Source organism: Frankliniella occidentalis, unplaced genomic scaffold (assembly GCF_000697945.3).
Source record: "Frankliniella occidentalis isolate FOCC.00 unplaced genomic scaffold, Focc_3.1 Scaffold19, whole genome shotgun sequence".
NCBI lineage: Eukaryota > Metazoa > Arthropoda > Insecta > Thysanoptera > Thripidae > Frankliniella > Frankliniella occidentalis.
In genome coordinates, this window is record NW_026267149.1 from 159,654 (window position 1) to 168,102 (window position 8,449).

Here is an 8,449-nt window from a genome sequence, read left to right on the forward strand (position 1 = left end):
CTCTCTCTCTCTCTCTCTCTCTCTCTCTCTCTCTCTCTCACTCTCTCTCTATCTCTCTCTCTCCCTCATCTTTCTACACTCCTCTCTATACTTCCACTTTGCTCTTGCCTTCCAAACAACTCGTGCCTCCGTGCCTCTGCGTTCGTATCTGTACGAAGAGAAAGATGGGCCAGAGAGAGAGAGAGAGAGAGAGAGATATTATATGGAGAAAGAGAAGAGATGAGGGAGAGGTGGAAAGGGTACGCCACATACGCACACACACCGCACACACGATCGCTGCCAATAAATTCAATGCAGCTTCGGGAGTCATTGACGTCTATTAGCTGTGTTCGCGGGGGAGGGGGAGAGGCGGGGTTGCCGTGAAGGGGTGGACAAGATTTGGCACCGCGGGACACGCTGAGGGGTTAATTTTCGCTGAATAGGGTGCTATAAAGCGGCAGTCGACACGCGAAAAGGAGACGCAGGGTGGAGGGTTGGGTTCAGAGCGAGCTGCAGATGGAATAAAATAAAAATAAAGCCCAATGAAATAATAAAATCGCATCCCTTGTAAGGCACTGTGGTAAATACCCAATCACAAGTTTGTCCAGGGTCCGCTCGTTACTTTTTCGGCTTCCTTTCAACAGCTCACCAGGGCCCATCCTTCAAATCCGTCCGATTCTCTCTTTCTCTCTCACTCTCCTTCCCTCCCACGACCCCAGTCGCAGACACGCGTGATGCACGCACACTCAGTCCTTGGATCTTGACAGTTCAGTCGCTTTTAAGGTGAGCACGCAAAACCATAAACCACCTCGCAACTCCTTGATGCGCACCCTGGAGGCCGCTTCGCCGCGCACCTCCACCGAGCCTCTCCCCCTTCCAGCCTCGGGGCCCGGAGGGGAGGCCAACCCCGACCCTTTAGCAGGGGCGTGGCGAAGAGGTTTAACACCTGTAACACGGCAAATTAATATCCCATAGAGGTGCTCGTCCACAATCTGGGGCCCGACGCATCTTAGGGAGGCCGCACCACCTGGATTCGGCCTCGATGTGCTATTTCCGGTGCGTATCCGCTTAACTCGACTGTTGCTCCGTTTCAGAATAAGTTCAAACCGTTGGGTAGAAGTTATATAGGGTACTCCGGGGACTGTCTCGTCCACCCACAGCCCACACTTTCTAAATGGCCAAGGACAGTAATTGTAAACTTGCCCCGGACTTAGTTGTGCATGATTAGACCAGATACAATATTGTTATACCAATATAATAATAGTAACAAAACAGTAATAAAACACAAGTTATTGTCAGCTAGTTACTACAAATGCAAGTGTGTGAATGTCGCTCACTTGCAGGTGTGTGAATATCCATTCGCACACTTGGAGGGGTAAAAGTGTGAATATTTCCTTGAAAATTCACACGTTTACCCCCCTAAGTGTACGAATGGATATTCACACATCTAAAAGTGCGTTTCCAGTGCAAATGTGTTCAATTAGGTACAATATTAAATCTGGTCTAGTTATGCACACAGAGTACACGAAGGGGTGTCGGGCTAAACGCCGCGAGTGTTCTCTGCATTTACTCTTTACCACTTTTGTCGCAGGGATTACAAAACAATCTTGGGGGATTACACAAGAATTTTGTAGAATTTCTAGAGCTAAAACCATAAAATTTTTACAGTAAGTTGAAATTTAGTGAGAAGTTTTCAAAGTTTGGGGATTATTACATAGGGGTTATCTGTACACAGAATTACGGGAATGGTATCCCTCTCACACAGAAGTTAGGTGCCAGTTACAATTATTGTCGAAGAAATTAAGGGGTCACACTGTAAACGCAAGTGTGTGAATGTCGCTCACTATTAGGTGTGTGAATATCCATTCGTACACTTAAGGGGGTAAAGCTGTGAATTTTCTAGAAAAAATTCACACGTTTCCCCCCCTAAGTGTACGAAGAGATATTCACACACCCGCAAGTGAGCGACATTTACACACTTGCAATTCCAGTGAGCCCAACTCCCCCCGTGCTGGAGTACTTTTGTTCTCTTTCTTTCTGCAGAAATGTCAGACATGTCTAGACGAGCTCCCGAAGTAACACACTGAACGTGTTGATGAAAATACAGCCTGTGAAAAGATCAAAGTAAAATTGCCTATATGGTCAAAACAGATCGAACCGCTGAAAATTCATTAGAATGGCAGCCCCAGTTTTGAAAAGGGGGGACAGACAACCACAAATATATAACATTTTTGCCCTTGTTGAATTTCCAGACTACCAGTACCGTTAACGACAAGGGACGATTTTTGTCCAATTCAAAGTGATCTAAGAGCGCATCTTGGAAAACGCCACAAACCGTCATTATGACAAGTTTGTATCGTAATAGAACTAGTAGAAACATTTGGATTTGAGCTCAGCTTTAGTTTTAGAATTCAACAGAAATAATAGTTATATATCAAACAAATCTAAGGCTGTGCACTTTCTCATTTAAGAAGTTTTGCGTTAAAGAGGACAATGTAATCAGGTGAAACGATGGGAAACACGCATGCAAATGGTTCGATCGCTCGGCAGGTGAGTCGCACCCTTCCTCGTGGAACACTGACTTGCGAAACACACAGCTCATCTCATCATATAAAAGAGAAGAAATAGGGCGAGACGGACAGACGGGTCGATCCCGATTGCATTCCGAATCGGAGCTGAATTCCATTCACAAAATGACAGAAGGGAAAGCCGCCAAAGAACAATCGTCCTATTCTCTCTCTCTCTCTCTCTCTCTCCGATAAACACAACAATCATCAGCCCTGCCCAGCTCGCCGCCCCGGCCGGCAGCCCCAGGTGTGCGCCTATTAGCTGGCAGCCACACACATTTAGGGACAGATACAAATTGACGCGGCCTCGTATTGTCCTGGGGAAGGTGGGACCGAATCTCGGCCCGGATCATTGGAACCGTCGTTGGTGGTGGGGAAGAGAGGGCTTCCATCGAGACAATGAGTTTCTGAGCATGTCATTATAGCTCCTGCTCGTCATTCGTGAGCGAATTTCAACGACACCTTGCTCTAAGTGCTGACCCTACAGAATTAGTCACTTTAGCCTACTTCTGAGGAAATAGAAGCTCCACAAATTGCAGATTACCTATTGAAATGGGATAGGCTCTGAGAAGAGCAAAGGAAATGTATAAAAGCAATTTGAATCTAAGAGAAGAGGCAATAAAGGGTTGTGTACCTCCGCTGCAGAGGACACGTAGGACCTGCTGCTGCTGGTCCACCGAGAACTTCATCACTGCTCTGATGGCTTCCGCTAACCCGATTAGCCCGAGCCGGGTCGGGCGCTATGGGCATCATGGTACTGCTGATACATTAGAGAGACAAAGAGACCGCCACGGAATGTGTTGTGCTGCCCTGAGGGGGCCCTGCGGCGGCCTCCCCTCCCACACCGTGAAGGCCCTTAGGGTGGCCGGCCATCTCAGATTGATAGGGCAGATAGGGCGGCGCGGCCAGTTGGAAGCTCATTCAGCCATGTCCTCTCCTCTCTCTCTCTCTCTCCTCGCACGCGGGGTAATATGTTTCAATATTGCACGGTTGGGTATTTAGGTCCCGTACCAAGCGATCGTAATAAGACACACTGTATGATTGATCTTCGCACAACGCGAACTTCAAAACACTAAGGTCTAAATACTTTAACACTTATTTTCGCTCCATAATTTGAAGAATCTAAGCCTAATTATATTCTGGCAGTAACGATTCAAATATATTTGTGAAAAGCTGATGGCTTTTTTAAAAAATGCAAGTCTTGGCAAATGTGACGAGACAAATCATGAGGGCTATAGTTTCATCTTACTAAAACCCATAAGTATGAGTGCAAGCATCACAAAACGTTCCCACACACTAAGTGTTCAATCCAAGGAAGTGTACAACAGATGAGCTGCACATGCACTTACAAGGCACAGCTGCCTAGTTGAACACTGGCAAGTGCACATGAAGGACACAAACATTTTCAAGAATTATGCCTCGGTTCTAACGCGCATCTAAGTGAAATGGAGGTGGCACAACATTTACTCCCGAGTCGTAACAATCTATAACGCATGGTCAGAGGGCTCATCGTCCGGACGACTGGGCACCCTACCCTACCCTGCGCTCGCCGTGCGAGACAGAGCGGCGCTGCCCGGCCGCCGGCTGGGTGGGGGAGGGGGAGTGGGGCGTCCATCCTGACGGCCGCGACTATCCAACATCCAACTCAACTCCCGAGTCAAGAAGTGCACCGTTTCGACCAGGCCAAACATCTGTGATTTCAGTTGTCTTATTTAGCTCTGTAAATTTTTCGGAGGCCATCCATCTACTCATCGACTCATTCCCATGGGAGGACGCGGAAGGCCAGATTTCTTGCTGCTGCCCGCTAAATGATCGGCCAGACGCTCGTAAAAACAGGAGCTCAATGGGTAGTGCGCGGCACCCATTACCCGCAAAAATACCTCAACACTGTTGAAAAGTTTCTCGACCATGTATCGGTGGCAAGCGGCGCAGGGCGCAGAGGAGGCAGGGGCTACGCGGCTACGCGCTGCGCACCGCTGGAGACTTGAATGCTAGAGTAGCGCTAAAACACGCATTACAAAAGAAAGTTTTGTCCGACAAATATCTACTGGTTGATTTTTGATTTTTTTTTAGTGTATACCATAGCGAGAAAGCCAAGAGCACAGCAAAAAATGAGATGGGCAACCGGTAACCGGTGCCTTGCAATCGCGAAAGGGTCGGAGCACCATGTTTGTGTATGTAGTGTGTGTGAGCGTGTGTGTGATGTATGCAAGCCATCGCCTAGGTGTGAGGCATCGGCTCCTATACTGGCGGCGGCCTCAAAGACAAAGAGCAGAGATCAATTGGAAGATAGAGTGAGAGAGAAGCTAAACGTGCCCATTATTAAATGATGAGTTTCGTACCTCTCTCCCCCTTTTCCTTTCCTTCTCCTCTCCTTCTCCTCTCTTGCCGTCCCTCTCTCCCCTCGCGCGTTGGCTGGCCCATCTTGTCCAGCTTCGCTCAGTATTTATTACAGCTGCGAGCCTAAAGAGTTCTCCCGCCTCTGCTTAGACAAATGTTTGCCGTGAGAAAACAGATTGTTTCGTTGTAGCACCCATTCGACCACCTCTGGCACCACTTCCTCCAAACGGCGATCGGGGCCGTTCAATCGCCCGATGAATCACAAAAGAGAAGAGAGGAAGACAGAGAAAGAAGATGATTTTCGGAAGTAAAAACCAAAGGAGAAAGAGAAGACAGGCATTGAGCAAGGTGGTTTCCGCGAGAGGGAAGAACCCACATCCACCACCCGCTAAAAAGTCCTGGTTGCAGTATTTTCATGGTAACGCAGTGCCACCAGCCCATTATGGATAAAACCGAGCATCGGAAATCGAACCCCAATGCAGAAAAGCACCAAACCTCCCCCCCCACCCCTCTCTCTCTATCCCGGTGGTAATGGTGGGCGGGGTGGAAGGTGTGTTCGGGGGAGGAGCGCCCGGGGCGTGGCGGGCGCAGCGGCGGCGCAGCATTCCAAAGAAGAGCGGCACAGCTCGCTCAGAGACAACATTAAATCATCGTTTTACAAATTTTAGCAGCGGGGGGCGTGAAGCGGCGGCCGAGTCACGCCGCGCTCCTGGAATAGAATGAAGCACGGATAGAGGATGAGGGGGTGCGGCACGTTTGTATATGGCTAATAAGCTCGGCAGGGTACAACTTCTATTCACCGAATATGATAGATTTTCCTTCTCTTTTTACCATTGTCTGCGGCAGTTGTTATTTGACCCCCTGGTGGAGAAATGCCCTTTCAGGTGAAAACAACTCGGTTCTCTAAGAATATGAGTATTTCTCCAGCCCGCGCAAGCACTGTTATTTTCTGGCAAAGCAATGGTTTGCAGACGCGTACAATTTGCAAATCATTTGGATGCTCTGTAGACTAAGAAGCATATTAACTTTGCTGATTCAAAGTGATTCCTCGCCATTCAAGAAGTCAAATGCCATGCATGCTGCCAAAAGTGCGTACAAACAACGCTTGTCGATCACTAGATGACGACGCCGCGTTTTCAGTTTTTAAAGGGTATTATCTAAGCGATCAGCTCTAAAATCAAATTTTTGATAGCACCAACGGATTTTCCCATATTTTCCGTCAAATTTTCGATCAAAATTCAATTTGAGAGTTCACTTAGATAATATTCCATGAAAACTGAATTGCAATGTAAATGATGTGTACAGTGCAAATGCGGGCGTATCTTCATAAGAAATTGACAGTGCCCGCGCGCAGTGGCCAGTCAACGCGCCCCGCATTGCATCCCGTTCCTGTGCCCTCGCCCCCGTGCGGTCGCTGTGTTCCGTACCGACACTAACCGACACAAGCCGGCGAACGGCGCGGCCCAGCAACAAGTTCACACACAATGCGGCACACGACGGACTACAAAAGGGCTCCCGGCCGCCGGAGACCGCCGCCTCTCCCGCTCCTCTCGTTCTCTGTCACACATACTATCTGGTGCACCAATACCTTCTGGAGCGGGTTGTACAAAGGTGTTGTGATAGAGCCCAGTCAGATGGACCAACCAACATGATCACAGAGCCTACCGTTGCTGACTTGCGCTTTTGCCTATGCCGCCACACCTTGCCTCTAGTACTGCCATCCTTAGTCGGGGGGTGAATAATAACAGGAGAAATAGTTTTCATCGTAATTGATGTAAAATGTGAATAACGTCTATTTAAACCACACTTTCTACTTTGTCGATTCAAATGCGTACATTGTATACTTTAAGTAAAGCGTACATGCCATGTATATTTTAATTAATGTATACATACCTATGTGTGCATTTATCAAAGCGTACATGGCGTATGCACATTAATTTAAGTATACATGTCACGTACGCTTTATTTAGAGATATACAATTTACGCATTTCAATTGACAGAGTAGTTTTTAGTTACGATTACAATTTTTTGTTGGCGTAGTACAGACAGTTGTGAATTTGAAGCTCACACCTAAGTTCACCCCTTGCCCCTTTATTGTTCATTTTGTTTCGATTTAAACTTCGCAGATAACCTGATAACCTAAAGGTTATTATAAAATTATTTCCATGCACCTTTCAGTTTTTCCCTTATGTTTGCACTACTCTCTACAAAACACTCTTCTACCAAATCCGACGTCAGTGGGAGGGGCGCTCTGTTAGCTGGCCACAAAAATGCGGTCGTTGGGACGAGTGTTTGTGCCGTATCTACCGGCAGCCGCCGAGTTCCTGGTAGGTCTTCGCCGACCGATGACCACAACAAGTTATGCCTCTCGTTTTACGACGGTGCGACACTGCCGTGTTGTTATTCGAACGAGAAAACCGATCGCATTCTCGCGCGAGACAGAGGCTGCAGCAATAAGCAGGCGAGGTGGGCGGCGCCCCGAGGTCTCCCGGGTGCACGGTAGCGCCGCACAGTCTGGACCGGCCTGGTCGGGGCTCAGCGGGGAGGGCGCCGGCCGCAACCACAACAGAACAGAAACAAAAGGGCCGTGGACCGGAAAAGCGTATACACAAAAATGGTGAGTTATCTACTACTTCACCTATACAGTGTGAATTCGAATGTTGAAAATATGACAGGAAGCACAGGTGACTGCAAACCCCCAAGACACAAATTTCTTTGAAGAAGTGACTTGAGGAAAACTTCTTTCATTGCCTCATAAATGAGAGCTTCATTTGTATCAAAGTATTTGATTTACTCGGAGAGTTGTTGGTAACATCTATAATGCCCAAAATGTTTCGACTATATGGACGCGAGACGCGATGCGTTACGTTCTCTGGAATTTTATTTCTTCTCCTAATTCATAACCGCATTTCACTTGCTCAAATGGTAACATTTGTAAACTTTCTTTCATTATACACTTAGAAAAGTTCAAATAAGTTTCCACTGTAGATTGTCCAAAGTCCCCATTTTCAGACCTCTCTCTTCTCCATCCGAGACGGAGCGGGGGAGCGGAGGGGTCGGACGTGTTTCGGGCCGCTCCGTCTCCCCCCTTCGGCTTTGGTGGTTCAAACCCGGTTTTACAGGAAGTGCTTGGTACCTACGGATCGGCGTTGTGCCCCGGAGTGTGTGTGTGAAGTTTCGTTCCAATCAGTGCAACGGTGTGCAAATTATCAGTGATTTACTTGGATTTCGTGGTGGCGTCCCCTGCGTGCCTTCCGTCAAGTGGCTGGAGCGCCGCAACATCTGGCGAGGCCGGGCGCTGAGGCCTCTCCGCCCGCCGGGCCGTGTCTGCGATTCTACGGTGCCAGCCAGCCTCCAGCTTGGGCGACACAGCGGTGGAAGTGCATCAAGATCCGGATTTCAGTGGCCAGTGTCCAGTACAGTGTGTGAAGTGCAGTGATCGAGTGTGGTGTTTGAGTGATGTGCCTACACTGTTATTCAAGGAATGTGACGTCACATTCGTTTTAATGTGAAACATGTCACATTCGTTTGAATATTGTGTCACATTCATTTAAACGTGACT